The 22,330-nt window shown below is 33.0% G+C and overlaps 1 pseudogene across 1 annotated transcript in view; it reads left to right on the forward strand.

Moving 5' to 3' along the window:
• The window catches only part of LOC143249262 (uncharacterized), a 62,913-nt pseudogene extending 50,834 nt beyond the window's left edge, over positions 1-12,079 (forward strand). Inside the window, exons 8-16 of the transcript XR_013027699.1 lie at positions 788-990; positions 1,323-1,565; positions 2,344-2,493; positions 3,602-3,766; positions 4,727-4,971; positions 5,219-5,404; positions 5,914-6,067; positions 6,501-6,632; positions 7,328-12,079. The product of XR_013027699.1 is annotated as an uncharacterized LOC143249262 (transcript). The remainder of the gene's footprint in view (positions 1-787; positions 991-1,322; positions 1,566-2,343; positions 2,494-3,601; positions 3,767-4,726; positions 4,972-5,218; positions 5,405-5,913; positions 6,068-6,500; positions 6,633-7,327) is intronic.
• The last annotated feature ends 10,251 nt before the right edge of the window (positions 12,080-22,330 follow it).

Raw genomic sequence — 22,330 nt, forward strand, 5'->3', positions numbered from 1 at the left:
GCAACTGGTGATCGGTCGTAATGGGTATGTTTTTTTTTTTTTTTTTTTTACGGATTTTAGGAACGTCATACAGGGGGAGAGGGACGGTAACTATTTATTGATACATGTGGTGAGCATAGCATAAATATTCCATTGTGTAGCTTTATATTCTACAACAAATAAACATTTAATTATTTATTTCAATTTAGTGTGCGTGTGTGATAAAAATGGAGGCTGCTGGTAATAGTAGTATGCATAGTTATTTCTCAGATGGACACCTTAATTTGTTATAAAGCATCTTCTTTTCGTCTTAAGACTTTTGTAGGATGGATATTTTTGAATTAGTTGTAAATATAAAACTTATAATTGAAAGCCGAGTTTCAGGCTCAGGTGTAACGGTGGTCGAATTTAATAATTTATTGTGAATGAAACACATAGTAGATTGTTTGTTTGTTTGTTTTTTTGGAATTTCGCACAAAGCTACTCGAGGGCTATCTGTGCTAGCCGTCCCTAATTTAGCAGTGTAAGACTAGAGGGAAGGCAGCTAGTCATCACCACCCACCGCCAACTCTTGGGCTACTCTTTTACCAACGAATAGTGGGATTGACCGTCACATTATAACGCCCCCACGGCTGGGAGGGCGACACATAGTAGATACTGCGAAGATAATTGTTTTGATTGATTTTTTTCTTTCCAGGCAATTTATTTTATATATGGCATTTGTTTCTGTGAAACAATAACATAGCATACAATTTTGTTCAAAACTAAAGGCTAAATTGTACTGAAATGAGTTTGATAATTTGACCAGGAACCCTGAGTCCAGCAATGGGCATCTCACCACCCACTGTTCCTCCACATCTTCAACAGCTCCATCAGCTGATGTGCCAGGGAGGTCTTGGATCTTCTATTGTTTTTCCACCTAACACTAGCCTTCCACAGCAATCACTACTAACTGACCATGGGTTTGGAGTTCCAGGTAGCTCTGTTGGAAGCATGAAATTTGATTCTGGTGTGAGTAGCATTTCTATGAGTAATAGAAACCGGATGTTTCTTCCCAGTGTATTTATTGTTATTCACTTCATTACCTGAATATCTCAGTTACCAATTTAGCTGAATAACTATTTGCTTTACTTAAATAATCATGTTTTACTGAAGTATCATTTTGAACACATAAATGATTCTTAAAGATATCTTTCTTTTATAATTAATAGATAATTTTGGTTATTAAACTCTTAAGTTGCTGACTTTTTCACTTTTGCATCATGTTGAATCAGCTATAACTTTTTCTTCAGTTTTTTAATAAAAATAATGCAGTAATGGACAATTGTTTCTGTTTACACCAGATCAATGTTGTTGGTACTCGAGAAATGGCTAGCAACACTGTAAGCAGCACAGTTGATCCAGAAGGAAGTAGAAAAAACAGTATAAAGAAAGAAGCAACAAGTTTAACTGGTGAGGCATGTAGAGTAGATGATGACAAAGATGCAGGAGTCGACCTCAGAGATGAACCTGGGGATTTTGTGGAAACAAACTGTCATTGGAAAGACTGTGAAAAGGAGTTTAGTACTCAGGATGATCTTGTCAAGGTATTTCTTGGAAGTTTGTATTGTTAAATTTGAAGTTGTTACACTAGCTTATAACAATGAAAATTATATTCAATTAGGAAACGTGATTAGTCAAAGGTGTATTTAAATGTGAACTTACTATAATTTTTGAACTTCCATTCATACTTCCAAATGCTTAGCACTTAATTTGATAATTAAAACTACTTAATAAAGTAACAACTAGCCTGTTTTTAAACTGCATGAGTCTAGTAAAAGTACAGCAAAGCATTATAATTGTTATTGAGCTACTAGTTAAGTCATTTTTATTGCATAAAAATACATTTGAGTAATCACTAATGAGGATGTTAAAATAAAAATATAATCTTAGTCTGTTCTGTAATGTAAATCAAATTTCGGCTGTAAGTTGCTTTACAAAAATGGCATGTTATTCCAATGTTTCTAAGTGTAACTTACTATTATTGAAGTGGTTGGTAAATGTGAATGATTCAGTGAGGTGTAGGCAAATGAAAAAGATGAAATATGCAGCAAATTTTTAAACTTTATCTAACTTATAAAATTAACAAAGTAATACATAAGATGAGAGAAATATATTGCTCTGTTTTTTTTAACTTCAAATTCTAAAGCCATAATATGATTAAAATTTATTTAAAAAACTTGTATGCAAAGTATGTTTCACCACATTGATGTTTTTTTAAAATAAAACTTAATTTTGAAAAATTTCAAACATACATGATCATTATAAAGCAAATATACTTTATTGAAAAGCAAAATGCTTTTGGCAAAACTTGGAATTTTTCAGCATATAAATAATGATCATATCCATGGGAACAAGAAATCTTTTGTGTGCAAATGGGAAGATTGTTCCCGAGAAGAAAAGCCTTTCAAAGCTCAATATATGCTGGTTGTTCACATGAGACGGCACACTGGGGAAAAACCACATAAATGCACAGTAAGTTTGGCAGAATCAGATTTTTTTAAAGAAAGCTATGAAAATTCACAAGAAGATCAGTTTATTAGCATAATATTACACTGCACAACAAAGTTTTTGCTTCTTGAACAGTGTTGGGTGTTCCTTATAGAATTTGCCCACCATGTACTGTTTCATTGAAATCTTCAGTTTCATCAGGACATTGCTACAATGGAAAAACGATATCAGGGCAACTGGAATCTGTCAATGCTTGCTGACTACTGTTGGACACTGCAATGTGATGCACCAGACAATGAATAGAAACAAAAATCAGGAGCAAAACACTTTTAATTATGTTGAACTTAATAGTGTGTTAGAAACATAAATGCAATTAAATACGTTACTGCCGGTAAACAGTTAACTGTCTGTTTCTTAGAGTTCCTACATGATGAAGCAAAACCAAAACTATATTTGTGCATATCCACCAGGTACCTGTCACAATCAGCAAAAACTTTTCAGGAAGCAAAACTCTTAAAAAAAAAAAAAAAACAGCAACAACTGTTGTACAGTGTTATTAGTAAAAAAAAATAATGAAATTAATTGGAATAAAATATCAGTACAGGAAGTGTTAGTAAGAGATGTTATGAGGTTAAGAAAAAGGTTTAATGTGACTTAATAAAAACAACAGAAAAAAACTTGAAAGTTAAGAAAACTTTAACAATGTACTTGTTATTTGATATACAATTTAAAATTGATATTGTAAAAGTAAGTCAGGTAAATCATCACTGAAATATCTGAATGTTTCCATAAAATAAACACTTTCAAAATTTAGCATTCTTTCATTTTAATTTTAGTCTAGTATTTTAAATTGCTATTTTCAACTTAAATTTTTGTGAAGATGAATGACATAGAAGTTGGTAATATAAACATTGGGTTTTTTAGTTCTAGGACTTTACAATATCTATTTAGAATAAAAAATATATTACTGAAGATCCTAGTATACATATAATTTAAATTTAAGAGTAAAATCTCATGAATAAAATTTTGATGTATTTTTATTTAAATAACCATGAAATAATATTTGCAAAATAAAAAATAAAAGTATAAGTGAATTTCTCTGAAACTCTTAATGTGATTTGTTTATGTTTAGTTTGAAGGCTGTAGCAAAGCCTACTCTAGACTGGAGAACTTGAAGACTCATCTTAGGTCTCATACAGGAGAAAAACCTTATGTGTGTGAATTCCCAGGTTGTACCAAGGCATTCAGTAATGCTTCTGATCGAGCCAAACATCAGAACAGAACTCATTCAAATGAAGTAAGACCATAATGTTTGAACACTTAAAATTTTGTTTTATTTAAAAATTTAGGTTTCACACTGTGCATGTGTACAATAGTGTGTAAAGATTGACTTGAATGAAGAGAGCTTAGTAACTCAACTATAAAATTAATAATTTAAAGAAACTTTGTTTCTCAGACAGAAAATATTTTGGAAGCTTAATTCACATATGATGGAAACACTGAATATGTAATTTATTAAATGTTTGTTTTAAAAAAGCAATAAGTTATACTGTACTAAATATTTGATTAAACTGTGTTGTAACTGCAGCACAATTAATTTTTTTTTTTGAAAATTATATGAAAGCAAATTATATTTGGATGTACATTAAAGATTATACTGTGATATGTTTCTGCTATGCTTAGGTTACAACTTCTGAAGAATGAAAGATATTTTAAGATTTGTCTGTTTGAATTTTGTATAAAGCTATTTGATGGTTGCATGAACTAACTGTCCTTAACTATGAAATAACAGACTAGATGGAAGGCAGCTAATCAACACCATCCATTGCCAACTCTTTACCAATGAATGGTTAGATTGACCGTTATGCTATAGTGTCACCACAGCTGAAAGGGCAAGTATGTTTGGTGATGGGATTTGAACCTGTGACCCTCAGAGTTGAGTGACTTAACCACAAAGTCATGCTAGGCTTACTTTTTTAAAATAAGATTATTTGCATATTAATTTAAATCCAAGGAATTGAAATTAACTAGGTGAAAAAAGGAAGATTCACTCACTGAAAAGTACACATTTATCCTAGAAATTGAACTTTTTCAGAAATAGGTTAATTAATGTTTAATTTACATACACATAGGTAACTCTGAACATTAAACTTTAATAACAAAATTAAAATATTTGGTTCCCACAACCTTACTGACACGTTTTGAACCACTGATTGAATTTGTTAATGAAGATAAAAACTGATTGCTCCCTTTTTAGAAACCATATGTGTGTAAGGCTCCTGGTTGTACAAAACGTTATACAGATCCAAGCTCACTAAGGAAACATGTTAAAACAGTGCACGGTCCAGAGTTTTATGCTAACAAGAAGCACAAAGGTAATGAATCTGGGGGATCATGGGAAAAGATGATAAACCATCAGACCAAGGTGAAAGTAGTCCACATTCTGATGATGGTTCTGGCAGTAAAGGCACAGTTTTGTCAAGCCCAAGTGTTAAATCTGAGGTATTTTTATTAGTTTTTTTAGTAAAAGCAATCTATTTGAACACAATGCTCACAATTGCATGAGTGAAAGTTTTAAATATAACTCAAGTTTTATATTTAGTGACTGATGTGTTAGCTAGCCTGTAATAGCAAATTTTTAAAGCAAAAACTGCATTTTGTTTTCAGCTGCAAGTTTAAATATCTAGTTTTCCTGTTTCACTGAGCACATTCAATAATAGGATCTTAATAGTAATCTTAAACTTTCCAGAGCCAGGGTTCTCCACATCATGATGGAAGCCCTACAAGTGAAGGGACTTCAGATGTGCCAGGTGCAGTAGACCAAGCACTGTATAATGGCCCAATCAGTGATAACAGTGTTTCTACCACTAGTGGTCCTTTGGAGGGATTAGAGATGGAAAGTGCTTGGGACGTTGTGAACAATCAACCTGTAGAGGTAATATGCATTCTGTTCAGACTGAATGATCAGAATGGAAGGTATTTTTCAAGTGATAATGAACTGACTTTAAGTCATTTCAAAATTGGAATAGTTTGAGACAGCTCATGTGTGGAAGATATCACATTTTTTTTCTCATTATAGTAGGGAGCTCAGTAACTGACTAGTTTTAGACTAATTGCCTGGATTATTCAACCTCAATTTTTTTGTCTAAGGTGAATTATTTTAAGATTCTTTTTACATCATAACTGTTTTTTACTGTTGAATTTTATTGTTTCACAGCATTCTGTTATTGTGAAATTGTGTTCACTAACATTGTATTAATAAATAATGTAACATACACATATACTCAACTACTTCTACTTTTTGGTTTTAACGTACATAAAACACAACATTATATTTTAACATAAGAAGCATTGATAACACATTGTTATCAATAAAAGTATGCTTTTTATAAGCTTGAAGAAGGCTTTAATGTAGCAATTGTATTGTTTTTGTTATCTGATCAGTTAAGAGATCACTCTCCTGGTGTTGCTTGTGTTACTTCAAGTGGACAGAATGGAGAAGCTGAAAGGAATGTACATAACAGGTTAAAAAGCAGGTTTCTATCAACGTTTAGGTCAGGAGTCTCCTGGCTACCCAACATCTTACCATCAAGAACAGGTAACTGAAGATTTAAGTTTAAAGTTGGAGATAAAATGAAATATATTATTATATTAATATATTATAATATATTACTCCTTTTTTTTTTTTAAGACCTTTAAGTTCTACAACCATGGTTGATGTTTTCTAATTAAACAGCATTAATTTTGATAAGTTTAACTCATAAGTTATTCTCAATTAAACTAGTTAAAAAAAGAAGATAACCATTATAAGCTATTAATGCATTTAATTACTGTTCAACTGTTTTATTTAGGAGTTTTATATATATTTATAAATCATTCCAAGAAAAAGTAACTTCTCAAATACTTTATTTTCAAAAGTAATATACACGTATGTTTTGTAGAAATACCTTTGTAACCCAAATATGCATGTTAAGTGATTTAAAAAAAAAGTTGTAGTAAGATCATTACAGTGATAATGTTTGTCATCCTAGGTTTGCCCAAAGGAAGAAGTGTCATGGGTTTTCGAGTAACATCTGGGAATATGAAACTTCCCAGTATTTGCAGTGATAGTAATAAAACTGGCAGTAAGAGTATGATAGACTTGTCCTACTCTCAGAAACAAGGTAAGTCAATTCTGTAATCAGATTTCTAATCATGTATTCCTAAATAACATAATAATTATTTGTTCTCCAGTTAGGCTAGGAGAAGTTGGTTATCAATGATTTCTTCACAAAAATGTGCACATTTAATTTGTATAACAAGCAATTAGCCAAAAATCATCAAATTATAAAATAAATTTACTGTCTTGTGGCTTTGTGAAAAAGAGAGAGGTTTCTCAAGTTGACATAAGATAATAAAGTTGAGCTACCTTTTAAACAAATTGGTTGTTTACTTTAGTCAGTTGTTCAAGCACACCCATGAGGTGAGTTCTTCCTTAATCATATGTTTAAATATATACATATACCTGCTGGTTAAAGTATTAAATATATCCCATCATAAGATCTGGTTTTTGTCAGCAAAAGCCTTGTAATGTTTACTGAAGTCTACCAAATTTTGTGATTTTCACTTAATATATTAGAAATTAGTAATATGTAACCTGTAACTAGTACAAATGGTTACGACATATGTCATGTGACAATGGGTTCACTAATTAATATAGTTAAGAAAGATAAATATGCAGTAATTCAAAATTCATGCAGTATAATGAAAGAAAACATAATACAATGAATAGATGAAATCTGGAATTGAATTTACAACTACAAATAAGCATTGGCAAAACTTATGAATTCACCTTTTTATTTATTTTTTTTCTCTTCAGGTTGTCCATCTCAGCAGACTATCTTAAACAGTAGGAGAGACAGTAGCAGCACACTGAGTTCTTTCTATGGCAGTATGGGCTCTGATAACAGTTCTCAGCCAGTCAGCAGTGACATCTCTGGCAGGCATGAAAGCCAAGAATCTTGTACCTCTCATAGTGTTGTTAGTCTCAGTTCTTATGATCCTATCTCTCTTGGCAGTTCATGTCATTCAAGTGAAGTTGATGGTGTGACAGCAGGTATGACAGTGCACTTACAGAATCTTCACTCTCGTGCTTTAGTATCCCAACACCTGATAAATACAAACAACCTGGTTGTACAGAGACAGAGTAATTCTAGTGATAGGAGATCTATGAGAGGATCTCATGTCAACATCTCAACCAGAAACTCGTTTCCTGCAGAAGTACTAACACATCCAAATTGCCAAGCCAATGAACCACTCCAGCCTATTGCTCAAAACAGAAGTACTCCATCTCATGCCTGCAACATCAGTAAACTTCAACCATTACCACCTATTGGTCAAACAAAATGCAATAAAGGTGAGGAACTGTCAGTGGGACGAGTAAAGCAATTTCATCCCAACCATAATGTTGTTCTGGAGGACTGGGCTGAAGATAAGCCCATTGAAGCAAACCAGGATCTGGTAATTCCTGATGAAATGGAGCACTATCTTAAAGAGACAGCTGAACAAACACAAAGAGATGGTGACCGTCCATCTTCACAACTGAGCCAAGTTGTGTCCAGTGTCAGTCAATATGATGATCTTTCTCAGCAGGCTTCACAAAACAAGAAATTCCATAATAGAGTTAGCCCAGAGTGGGTGACAGTGAAAGCATCAAATACTACTGGTCAACACTTTGTCCCTAATCCTACAAACAGTGAAGATGCTGCATCTTCAACAAGCAAGCAGATAAAAATACCACAGAGTCAACAAAAAGGTTCTTGTGTTCCACAGCCAATTGCCCAACCCTGTTGTAAGAGTTCTCACATTCACCAGTCAACTCTGGAAACTTGTCAGCAAAATGTTTGTATTCCTCAGGTCTATCAGCAACAATCCCAATATTCAAGTCATCATTCATGTAGTCATGAGATTAAACTCTGTCAATCGCAGTGGGAAACTGAACCAACCCATGATGCTATTCACTCCTGCCTTTCTGAAGGTCAGATCCCTAGAACTGACTGCTATTCTTTAAATGGTAACAATAGTCAGCTTGGATTTTCATGCCAAACAGCGACAAAAAATAATCCATATAAAGATTCTTTACCTAAGCAATGCCCATTAAATGTACAGCAATTAATGCATACTCATAATCAGACAAATAGTTATTTGCCTCATAATAATCCTTTTACTACTTGCATTCCTCAGATTTGCCAACAGACGTCTCTGGGAATGAACACACATAAAAACTCTGTACAGGAATCTAACAGGTCATTAAGTCAATACGGTTCTTCTAACAATAGCTTTAAGGACCAGAATTATAGTAATATGAGTCAGTTTCATTCTTCAAGTAATTCTTTCTGTGGTCAGGTGGGTAAACAATGTCAACCAAACACTAATTCTCTGAACCAGTTTGTTCCTCGTACGGGTCAACAGTGCATTTCAGATAACATTTTTCAAAGCCAAATAAGTCTTCAATGTCCTCCAAACAATGGTTTACAAAACCAAAGGGGCCAAGTCATTCAACAAAATCCTTCAAATGGTGCAGTAGAAAATCAATTATGTCAACAATATCCTTCAAATAACAGTGTTCAAGGTCAATTTAATCAACAGTTTTCATCAAAAAATGTTGTACAAGACCACTCATTAGGTAATTTGTGCCATCTAGATAATTCTCTCCACCCTAATAATAGTGGTCAATCATATAACTCGCAGGGTGTAGAAAATGAATCTTGTATTCACCCACTGATACCTAACAAATCCCACATAAAAGAAATCAAGCAAATATGTCCTATACAATCTTGTTCTGCCATAGGTCCACAAAATAATTGCCAAAATGTTTTATGTCAGTTCCCCAAAGACAAAGGTTGTTCATTTGGTATGATGCTTCCTAGTCATACACCCAACCAGCATTCTTATTCTCACCTGGCACAAGCTTGCAAATCTTGCTGCAGCTCCCAGTCTGAGATTCAGTGTAGAAATGTCACTCAATCATCTCGGTCATCCATGCATTCTGATGCTTATCAGAGAACTTTGGAGTATGTTCAGCAATGTCAACAGATGACATCGAGTAATAATCAGTGTGCAGATTACATAAGCTACCTCATTCCTGTTGTACAATCTGTTAGTGAAAGCTCCTGTCAAAAGATAGAGCTCTCCCCAAGAGTCAGTAGTACAACAGATCACCATGATAGCCAGTTGATACAAATGGAAAGTTTAAATAAAAAAGCAGACTATTCATCTTGCACCACTAGCCAAGCATCAGAAGTTAGCCAATGTTCACAAACTCCTAGTTGTCTAAATAGTAAAACCCATACCCCTTTATTTACTACTACTAATATGGTGATTAATGATATGAGCTCATCTTTGACATCACTGATGGAAGAAACTTGTTATTTACGGTTGATGCAGTAATTTAATTTGTGCCACTTTATGATATTTGATATTCCTTTGTAGAAACGAAGCAAAAGCCAACTGATGTATAACCAGCTAGTTCTGGCTTTTTGATTCTGTTAAAATATTGGGAAGTATTTGAGTTTAACCATCCCATCTAACCTAATTGTTGGAAAGCTTACCAACATTTGTTTCTTGCCCAGAAGTGTATATAATATAGTACATTTATGTACATAGTTTTGTATATTGAGGTTGTGGTGGATAAGAATATTTGAGATTGTTATGGGGTCTACTTCTAGACCATTCACAAAATTATTTCATATTTTTGTGATGTTTTGTTGTCCAGATTATTGTATGGACTCACTCCCCTCTCCTGGGAGGGTAACACATTATAAACAAAGACCAAGACAAGCTGTTCCTTAAATTAATAATATCTGTACAAGATTTAAGTTTGTTTGGTGCTTTGTAACATATTAGTAGCATTTTATTGCTTCTGTATAATTCCCTGCTCATTGTAATTTTTTTTCAGGGTACTATATGCTGCCACTGTGCCATATTCCTATTACAATTTTCCAGTTGATAAAAATGATTTTTAAAAGAGTTTCTATGAAATTTGAAAATGTATTTTAAAATATTTTTAGTTAAATTATGTTATTTGTTAAAGAAGACAAGTATACAATCTTCATGCCTTATTTCAACCCAAATTTTGCTTCCCTTAATCTGTTTGTGCTCCTGAGTCTTATTCTTATTGTATTTTCTAATCTTTTTGTTAGGGGTTTTATTACTGTATACAAAAGTTTTTGTTTAAAGATAAGTCAATTTTCATATTAACAACAATGTAGCAAATTGTGTACGTTTTTTAATTGTATGTACATTTGTATAGCGAGAACAAAATGTTCATAAGATGCCTTAGATAATTCTATAAGGCTGGTAAATGAAAAAAAAAAAAAAGGAAATGTTAAAGGTACCATTACTTTAGCTGCACGCTTGTTTTGTTAAATCAAAGTTACGTAAACAGAAAAATCAAATCTTATTCTCAGAGACTTGTAATAATTATCACGTTATTGTTATATTTCTTCTTCTTACACTACAATATACTATTTTTTTTGTTCTGTATTATTATTCCTGATTGTTTGAGGATAAGCTTGACAATGGAAATATGATATCATTGTGATTGTAAATTATAAACAATTCTGCTTGTAAAATGAGTTAAATGAAACTGTCCTAAGAGAAAAGTATATGATGTGCAATACTTACACTTTATACTTAGCTTAATCAATGCTAGATGGGTCGCTAGGCACTGGCACACGGGCCCTATGCCCTAATTCCATTTTCCCCAACTTCACATATGCTGCTATGCAGTTTTGTACAACTGGTCCCTTTGAAATTTCCACAAAGACTTAAAGTATCTATTATAGTTTTGTTTTATATTGAAACAGATGAATAAAACCTTTTTATATAGTGAATGTTTTGAAGTGAAACGTGAAATGTTACTAACCAAACCTTTTCGAATTCCAAGCATTTATGAACAAGTCAGCATATTACATCTTTGTGCGGTTTTGTATGTATCATGCATCTTTTTTTTTTTTTTATCTTCGCTGAGGTACTTGTCTGAATGTCAATTTACAACAAAACGACTGTACGTGTGTATTTCCAGTATTCATATATACTTCTTACTTTATCATCTTTGTACAATGAATTACTATTGTTGGTTACAGAAAATACTTTACACCAACCGCTAGAGCTCAATTGTATCTAAAGCGCCTTTTCTTGCTGTGATAATCTAATGGTTGGGATTGAAAAATATCAAAGTAGTTACAGCAAAGATAAAAAGGTAGTTTTTTTTTATAAGAATATTGTTTACATGAGGTTATTTCAATGTTTGATCGTCTACAATGCACTCGATTTTTTAAAGTAAATGTTACAAATGAAATTTAAACAAATACCGAATTTTAATATTACCAGTATTCATAGTTGTATATGAAGTTTCAACAAGAGTGTTTGCAAAAATAATCGTTGAACTCTGTCATAATTCTATCACTTTAGTTTTCTGCCATGACCAACTTATCGGCCTAAAATCAAAGTAGTGTACTCGCATGGCATAGCTAAGTATGATTTTAAAGCCTATATATTGACATGTTTTTTTTTTTCATGTTGGGTAGACATTATGAAATAAACTGAAAGGTTGTTTTTATGTATGTTTTTTATATATAAATATCGTAAAAAACGCTACATTTGTTGTTTATTGAATACTTTTTTTAACTGAGCATCGTAGAAGTTTAATACAGTGTCATATCTTTTTGCCATAACTATTTCTTTTCATACGAGTAAATGAAATATAAAACCTTCAGTAATATATTGAATTATCAAATCACTCAAGAAAGCGAGTTAAATATGTACATTGGTAACATCTAAATTGGTGAAGAGTGAAGTAAGCAACATTAAACAATCTCATTGAACATTTTTCAATGCAAAACACCAAAGACTTTGTTTTCCAAGGAAAACAATTCATGAGGTACAAAACACCCATGGTTAATATGCTAAATGTTGAGGTGTTAATAAATCAAGACACACTGAGTAATAATGCTTATAATAGAAGTATTTGTTATTTTCAAGTTTCTAGAAATTTCATATATACATATATATATATACAGACACAATATTTGTTGTTGTGGTTTGTACATGCGTTATTCTAAGGCGAATTTATAATTTCCAGGTAAGAGTAGTGTAGTGGTTTGAACAGTTAAAAGTGTCCTGCCAATAATTGTTTGTGAATTAGTCATTACAATCCCGATTGGTAAAGCAAACGTCGTTACCACAGTCGTACTATTTCCATGGCCAGGTGGTTAAGGCACTGGACTTGTAATCAGAGAGTCGAAGGCTCGAATCATTATCACACCAAACATGCTCACCCTTTCAGCCGTGGGAGCGCTATAATGTTACAGTCAATCACACTATTCGTTGGTAAGAGTTGGCTGTGGGTGGTGATGACTAGCTGCCTTCCCTTTAGTTTTACACTGCTAAATTAGGACGGCTAACGCAGATGGTCATCGTGTAGCTATGCGCAAAATTCAAAACAAACCGAAACGTACTCTTTCAAGCTTCCGAGTAACAAATACAACTCAGCACGTGCGCGTAGATTGGACGAAAGATAGCACTTCTTTTTTTGACTACTGAAAAACCTGCTCAAATAAGTTTAGGATGAAAATTTATCACAATCTAAACAATATTGGAAGATTTAAACACTATGTATAAGAGTGAATGTGGTCAATTATTTCAGTATATATTTTTCACCCATGTCACTTGGTTGTCCCATAAGCAAAAATATTCCAGCACATTTAATGTCACTTGAGAAATACAAGTGAAAGTTTACTTTAAAGAAGTCTTAGCTACAGCAGTACGGAGTGAGCCTTGATAGTATGCCATTAGTTAAAATACAAGTCATACTTGTCCTTATACTAAGGTCGCTCTTGTCTTCAGGTGGGTCAGAAGAGAATTTACGGATTTAATTCTAGAGGTGGATAGAGCATATAACCCGATGTGTATATTTGCACGAAAAATGACTCAAAATTTGCACTTTAAACTCAATACGTGAGAAGAACGCGGGTACATGTGAAAAAATGTCTTATTAAGTTGTTCGAAATAATAATGGCGGATTTTAAATTTTAACTTTAATAAGAAATAAACAATTCCAAAGCAACTTTATTAATCAGTATAGGAACCTTGTAAATCTACACACTTTTGCCAACGAGAAACAAGATTATTTATGTCATGACGATAAAAATCTGAAGTCCTAGAATTAAAAAAAAATATTTTACACCATTCTCTGCAACTGTTCTTTTGTTGAATATTTCATCCTGTAAAAAGTTGTCCAAGTGCTTGAAAAGTGATAGTCGATGAGCGACAGACCTGGGGAGTAAGGAAAATGAGGCAATGTTTTGTAGTCCTATTTGTTGCACTTTTGGAGCGTCATTTGAGCAACGTGTGGCCGAGCATTATCATAAAGCAAGATCTGTCTTTTTTCGATTGACTAATACTGGCATTTTTTACTTAACTTTCTATGCATTACTTGCAATGCTTGACAGTAAACCTCTGCAGTGATATTTTGGAATTGGTTGAGCAAGCTGTAATTGATAATACCGGCTGCAGACCATTATACAGTGACTGTAATCTTCGGTTGGTGTAACTTTGGCTTTGGGGAGTGTTTTGGAGTCTCCTTACGTTTGAGCTATTGCACAGATCGCTTCCTATTGTCGTAAAGGATTCACTTTTTGTCGCATGTCACAATTCGATCAAGAAATGGGTCATTTCTGCTGCACAAAATCAGCATAATTTTCAAAATACAAAATGATGATTGTTCTGATTCTCACTGAGTTAGTGTGAAACCCACTTGTAGAACTTTCTCATTTTTTAATTTGCTCAAGGGGATTCGAAATTGTGAAAATGCCTACAACCAATTCTTGTGCCATTTCTCGAACAGTTTGGCATGGGTTTCTTTCCAGTAATGCTGTCAGTTGGTTGTTTCGACAATCGAAGGACGTTTATGCCCTCCTAATTTTCAAGATTCGCATCTTTATTACGAAACTTTTGGAACCAACGCTGTATTGTACTTTTGGAGGTGGCTCCTTCGCCCCATGCTTGGTTGATATTGTAAGCTGTTTGCTATGCGTTACGACCAAGTTTGTATTAATACAAAAAATTATGCACAACTTTCTCTTTTCCATCATTAATTGCAAGGGCCTGAAATATTTGAAATGAAGTTTTAGAAAAGAATAAAAGCTCTAACGAATAGAAGAAAGCATTCGTTTTTCACTGGTGTATATGAAGTCGTAAAGAAACTGGTTTTGTATCCATATAAATGACTAAAATTTTAGTGCAAAACTACGCCAGTATTCTTTTAACAACCTAATAATTTTAGTAAAAACGTTTTAAAAGAGAGAAATGTATGATATTTTTACAAATACCACGTACAGAAATTAATCAAACATAATTTTGTTATGATCACATTGTAAATATTCCAAATAAACAATAATTTTATCAATTATTTTCACAGGTGTTTCCTTGATCATATAGCTAACTGTAATATTTCCTCAAGCAAGCTTCAGTTGTTTGTTATGTGTAGAAAGGATATTTTTTTTCATTTTTTGCACCTTTTTAATACTGCAAACCGTTTAGAAGATCTGCTTTCTCATTGGTTCGATCTTTTAATCCTTACGTGAAAAACCATTTTAACGTCCCAGTTAATCGCAGGTGCAAAATCGCCTCTCATTGCTGTACTAATCGTTACAAGCCGAACGTGAATAGTGACAGCTTTATCTTTCCATGTATTTGCCCGATCACAGCAAAATAATCGGTACTCTGTTTCTGTAGCCTTTAATTACTATTTTGCTGGATGGAAATGGTTCCAGAAGAAGCCCTGACTGGTAGCTCCTATTCTATTTCATTCTCACCTCACTAACCTGGTCTTATACGAGACTGTGGCCTATCTGAGCTGGTAGATCCTCTTTGCCCATTGTACTTGTGCCACTGAATACATTGTTTTTTCTGCTCTTTATTATTGTAGATTTATACATTACTGATTTTATTTCACCACACTGTGATGATTCTGTATGTAATTATACTCATTAATTACCTTCTCTTTTTTTCTTAAAAAAAAGTTGATTCAACCAACTAGCATACAAACAGTTAGTAGTAACTGTTGATTGATCTGAAATTGACGCTTCTTTCCTTTTTCTCGCTTATAGCTTTGAAGTCTGGTTACTTTATTCCTCTACATCTGTACTTCTTATTTTTGAAAATTTTCTATACCGTACCTTAGGTAGAAATTTCTCAGAACTCCTTCACAAAATTTTAGTTTTCTGCTAAATACGATGAAATAAAAAAACAACAAAATTTCTTTCTTGGATCTTTTCGTCTCTATTTCTTTGATTATTGTTATCTGTAAGTCAGTATGAGATTCCCTGGTTTATTTTCCAAGCTTTAGTTGTTTGTTATGTATGAAAAGGAAATGTTTATTTTTCTTCTTTTCACACTTTTCTTTACTGGCAAGTTTCCTCTTAATGGAATATAATGTTGGAAATAGTCTGATTTCCTTCTATAATCATAATTGGTATTGAAGTACACTCATAGACGAAATCTTTTCTTGCCAACGCCTGGGCACCTTTCTTTCATGGAGAATGTTTTGCTGTTACAAATTCAGTAGGAACTTTTCTAGTTTCTTTCCTGAAATTCAATTGTTTACTGCGTGAGAAAAACAAATGGATTTACGATAAACTTGCTTTATTTTTCACACCATCGTGAATTTTTTTTTGTTTTTGTCTCAAGTTGAAAAAGAAATTTAATTAGTTATTAGCGGAACTATGGTACTTTTAACATTTAGTTACATTTTTTACTTCATTTTATTTTCCTATATCCCAATTTCTTTTACTTAGTCTACTATATACGTGATCGTTTCGATTTAAGTTTCTGTGTGTGTGTATTTTCTTTTAGCAAAACCACATGGGGCTATCTGCTGAGCCCACCGAGGGAAATCCAACCCCTGATTTTAGTGTTGTAAATCCATAGACTTTCCACTGTACTAGCAGGGGGCAATTTATGCTTAATATGAGTTTTATCAGTTTCTTCAGCGCGAGTGCTAAATTTAGCTATTTTTAGAAGTGGTAGTTTATTGCAGGTTTGTTTACGTAATGTTGTGTGAATCTTACGTTGTGTAATCAACAGTTGTGAATTGGTGTTTGTTACTGTATCATGTTATTAGAACATTCTTGAGTTTTAATATTGTTTTAATTGAATATTTTTGCATCTAAACGTCTCATAATGTGTGAAACATTTTGGCCTCTGCCGTGCTATAAATATGCGTCCAAATATAGTTGTATATAAAAAGATAGATCTATACTACATGATTGTCAGTTTTACCGTAAAGAGCGTATAATGGTGATTTCCAATGCGAAATTATCACAGACGGTATCGTAATAACAAAGTATTGAAAAATAATTCGTCTTGGTAATTGTGTATGTGTGTTTCCTTATAGCAAAGCCACGTGGTCTGTCTGCTGAGTCTACCGAGAGAAATTGAACCCCTGATTTTAGCGTTGTAAATCCGTAGACTTACCGCTGTTCCAGCAGGGAACTTAAATTAATTGAACCAGCCCGTGGGAATTTAGACCAAAGAGAGACAATTATTCAAAGCTCTAAATACAGCTGTGATAGCCAACGAGCATTTTTATGTAGTTTGATTTCTTTTAATATATTATCTTAAAATAAATGGATTATATACTATTTATTTGTTGTTGAAATTTATCGCTAACAAGACTTAGATTCTTACTGTAAAGAGTAATACAGCCCATACATAAGAATCAAGCAGTTAGTATTTTCTTTGCAATGTTCAATTATTTCACATTTAGTTGAGATTGTAAATTAAAGACTTGTGACACTAAATTAGAAAAATATAAATCACAACTTAATTCAGCTTTTAAATTTTATGTAATTTTGTTGGTTTTCTTTATGGTAAAGTTTTTCCATTCTTACTGTTTGGTTTTTACTTTTTTCGATTCTTTTCCCCCATTTATTTAGGTAAAAGTGCGATACTTTGTTGACACAGTGAGTTCATTTTCATCGGACATTTTTTTTCCTATCTTTCTGCTAATTCTCCAGTAACACGACGGTATATCTGCGGGCTTACAGAGCTAGAAACCAGGTGAAATACCCGTGATGGCAGAGCCCAGATACCCTATTGTGTAGCTTTGTGCTTAATTTCAAACAAACAGACAAACAATTTTTCTGTTTTTGATAAAGGAAATTGATGCAACTGGTGACAATCATTAGAACCCAATTTTGCTGCTGAACCTCTATGGTTTTAATCTGTTATTAAATCATTTTATATTTCTTTAAATATTGACTTCCATCTTTATGTCCGAAACGTTTTTGTATCCTATTATTATATTTAAAAATTCACTTAAGTCAGTTTGTGTTCGAACTCTATGAAATAGTTTATGTAATTGTTTTCTCTTTAATTTTACAATTAAAATTCCTTAATCTTCGTGTATTAATAGTGTATATATTGTTTGTTTTGGAACATTAAATTTATGCTTGATACACTCGATTTTATGTAACTGGTTAAGTATGACATTGTCCGTTATTCTATCTGGAAAACCTTTTTAATTTAGAAACATTCTAACGTTCAATTCCTTACGTGCCCGGCATGGTATGAAGGTTAAAGTGCTTAACTTAAAATTTGCAGGTTGAATGTTCAAATCCATTCCTCAAACATACTTGACGTGTCGGCCGTGGGTGCATTGTAATTTAACTTTCAATTCTGCTATTAAAATAACTCGTTAATGGTGATGGCCAAATCAGTGGCGACTATTACAGAGAGCCCTTGAGTAGTTTTACGCGAAGCTAAACAAACAAAAAGAAATAATTTCGTAAAAAATTTTGACACCTGCTAATTATTTTATAAACACAATGAATAATGATTTTAAACTACACTTAATACAAATAATTTTAGAACCCAACTGTTAAAATAAAAATATAAACTTATAAATAGATGTCCCTACCCCTGCTATCAAGGTTAAAGATTTATAATATTAAAAATTGGATGCCATTATCGCTGTGTGCAGAGCACAGGTAATCAAGTGTGCAATTTTGCACTTAATAAAAAACAACACAAACTGTAAATATTACAGAATGTAAGTAAATCCCTGAAAATATAATTCGTAGATGCTTATTTGTAATAAACAAACAACGAATTATGTAGATTATACACAGCTTATAAACTTTAAAATTGAAACAAGCTGTTGATTAAGTTTATACAAAAGCATTTGGATAAACTTAATCGATCAACAAAAGTTCACGAGTAATACTTTTAGTAATTTTACTATAATAACCGTAGTGTGTGAGTAAATGTATTTATGTAATCGAAATAATAAAATAATATATTGCCATCTATTGAATAAAAATAGAAACAAAAATCGTTTTAAAAAAGCACCCTTTGAATATCATGTTTTTTCTTACAGCAAAGCCACATCGGGTTATCTGCTTTGTCCACCGAGAGGAATCGAACCTCTGATTTTAGCGGTGTAAAACTGAAGACTTATCGCTATACCAGCGGGGGACTTGCACTTTGAGTATTCAGGATTCATACAATTAGAAAAATAACTTCGGTATGTGCAGCAACCATTTTTTAAATCACAGAACGCAATTTTAAATAAAAGTAAATTCCTCACAAAAAGAACAGGACATACACTAGGACTGTGCGTGAAGGTTTGATTATATCTTTATTGATATAATTTGTAAATAAAATACCAAAAAATAGAGTTCTTAATATTTTTTTTCAATTTAAGGTTCAACATTTTGAATATATAATCATTACTGTTTATATCAGCTTAACCCGAACACTTGTCCTGTGCAGTACTTTCCAGAAAAATTCTTTTATAGAAAATGTTCTCTTTTTCTTAATTTTTTGTTCTGAGGTACAAATATTACGACTAGTAATTACTAGCACATACGTGGAGGTATTTATGCTAGTCATACTAAAATAAAGTATTCTTAATTTCGCGTGCTATGTTTTATATGGAATGTAACAGGTTATTAGCGCATAGCTTGACGTTTGTAATTCCGTTTTAAAACATAAAATTAAGAGTAGCAATTATTACAATATGTTTCAAAGCAGAAACTATATAATGATAGTAATAAATCATTTAACATTATTAGGTTTGTTTTGGAATTTCTCACAAAACTACTCGAGGGCTATCTGTGCTAGCCGTCCCTAATTTAGCAGTGTAAGACAAGAGGGAAGGCAGCTAGTCATCACCACCCACCGCCAACTCTTTGGCTGCTCTTTTACCAACGAAGAGTGGGATTGACCGTAACATTATAACGCCCCCACGGCTGGGAGTGCGAGCATGATTGGCGCGACGCGGATGCGAACCCGCGACCCTCAGATTACGAGTCGCACGCCTTAACGCGCTTGGCCATGCCGGGCCAACATTATTAGAATTCATACAAATTTCTGGGTATTCACGTTATAATCTTAGTAAAAAGAAATGATAGAAATCAGAAAGCTGAGTAAATATTATTAAATAATTATATTGAAACAAGACAAAGGTTATAAAATAGTTCTTATGAATAAAATATATTGCGGAATTAATAATATTTGAAACGAAAATAAAAAGTTTTGGATGTCAAGAAATGATCCTTCAAAGACTAAAAAGTAATTTAATAATACAAGAAGAATATTTACTTAAAACCCCATATGGGATTCATATGGCACATATAGAAGGTTGTCCACTTTGACCAATAGTTTATAATATGCAGAAGTATCTTATTTTTATACGATTTTAGAGCCTCACCACATTACTGTCATATCTGTTCGTGCTCTCTCTGACAAGAGTGAATCATGAGAATTGCTCTAAAAATAGTTTTCAAAGTATAAAAATCTTTGTATGGTTGGCTTGTCCAAAACACACCATTCCTCAGTGTATACTTTCTATAATACACCTACGTTTCTCAGAGCTCATCTCAACAATCTGATCACAGAGAAATAAAACCTATATTTGCTGCATTCGACGACTTAACCAGTATGCCTTCATATTGAATCGTATGAATACCTGTTTCGTTCTCCTGTTATTTAAGGTATGCAATGGTTGAACAGGAGATACGACTGAAACCTTATATTGGTGATTCTATACCCTGTTTGACTTCATTTCCTTATAAAGCCAGAATATCTTTGCAGCAAAAAGGTTCCAGATCATTAATCTAATAAAAAGCTGTTCAATGTGATCTTTGCATTATGATTCTGATCTCTAACATTCCTCTGGCACAACATACAGTGATGATCATGAGCTCTTTCGAAAACGTTTTTCAACATACCATGGGTCATTTTCAAAAAATTTATTTCACGTATTGAATGATAGAAAATGGCATGAGACTTGTTATGTTTGTTTGTTTTGAAATTTCGCACAAAGGGGCTCGAGGGCTATCTGTAATAGCCGTCCCTAATTTAGCAGTGTAAGACTAGAGGGAAGGCAGCTAGTCATCATCAGCCACCACCAAATTTTGGGCTACCCTTTTACCAACGAATAGTGGGATTGACCGTTACATTATAACGCCCCCACGGCTGAAAGGGCAATTTTGTTTGGTACAATGGGCCAAAGTGGATTATATTATCCTATGATAGATAACAACTAGTAGCTAAAGTTAAGATGGTTTAGGGAAGAATTGTTCTGTGAAGTCAATTTTGTTTTACTAATTTCTTCAAACAGTTGTAACACTTCCAAACTTGCTTCTAATAGAGACTACTGCTTATTATTGGGGTTGGAATCACTTTAGTTTTGACCGGATTGACCGTCACATTATAACGCCCCCACGGCTGAAAGGGCGAGCATGTTTGGCGCGACGGGGATGATAACCCGCGACCCTCAGATTACGAGTGGCACGTCTTAACACGCTTGGCCATGCCGGGCCGACTTGTTATTAAAAAAAAAAGAGACAATTATTTGAAAATCTCAATAAAATTGTGATAACCAATAAGGTAACTAAATTTTTTGTTCATACCTTTAACTTGCTTTAAACATATTACTTTAAAGCAATTGGATTGTGTACTGTACGCTTATTGTTGAAGTTTATCACCAACAAGTCATTGACACTTACTGTAAAGAATCCTGCCGATATTCTCATCCACATAGTTAAAATCTAACGCAAAATAAAAATGATTCCCAAATAGTGTGATAGAGAAACCACACCATATACAATTATTTAGGTCAGGTAAATCATACTAAATAAACAACATTTAATGTTCAAAAACGCGTAATATCTCAAATATAACTGCACGCCAGTAAGTGTATATTAAATTAATGAAAAGGAATGCACAGTCGATAAACTATTTTGTAGAATCAATTCACAAATTTAGTTAAGATTGATTTGTAAGCCTAAATATTGACTGTAACAATATTTTGCATAAAACATCTAACGTTATTTATAAATTCAAATATTCCTGAACTTAAATTTACACACACATGCATATATATATATATATTGGTTAAGCCACTCTGAGATTAAAACACACATAAAGAAACGGCCCGGCATGGCCAAACGTGTTAAGGCGTGCGACTCGTAATCTGAGGATCGCGGGTTCGTATCCTGGTCGCGCCAAACATGCTCGCCCTTTCAGCCATGGGCTGTTTGTTACAACAGTTATATTTAGAGCTTTAAATAATTATCTCCTTTTCGGCAAAGTCAACAAAAGCTGACTCAATTACTTTAGAACACAATCTGACATTACAAATTATTTATTCTATACTCCGTTATTACAATACAGTCTCTAATAATTTCACTTTAAAAATCGATACCATACACTCTATATGGCTAAATCCAAAGTCATGCATTCTATATTTATATTTTCTCTCCAACTAAATTTTTGATCCATTTTTACATACAAAGAGAAGTCCAGAACATTC

This window comes from Tachypleus tridentatus, chromosome 4 (assembly GCF_004210375.1).
Source record: "Tachypleus tridentatus isolate NWPU-2018 chromosome 4, ASM421037v1, whole genome shotgun sequence".
Classification (NCBI taxonomy): Eukaryota; Metazoa; Arthropoda; class Merostomata; order Xiphosura; family Limulidae; genus Tachypleus; species Tachypleus tridentatus.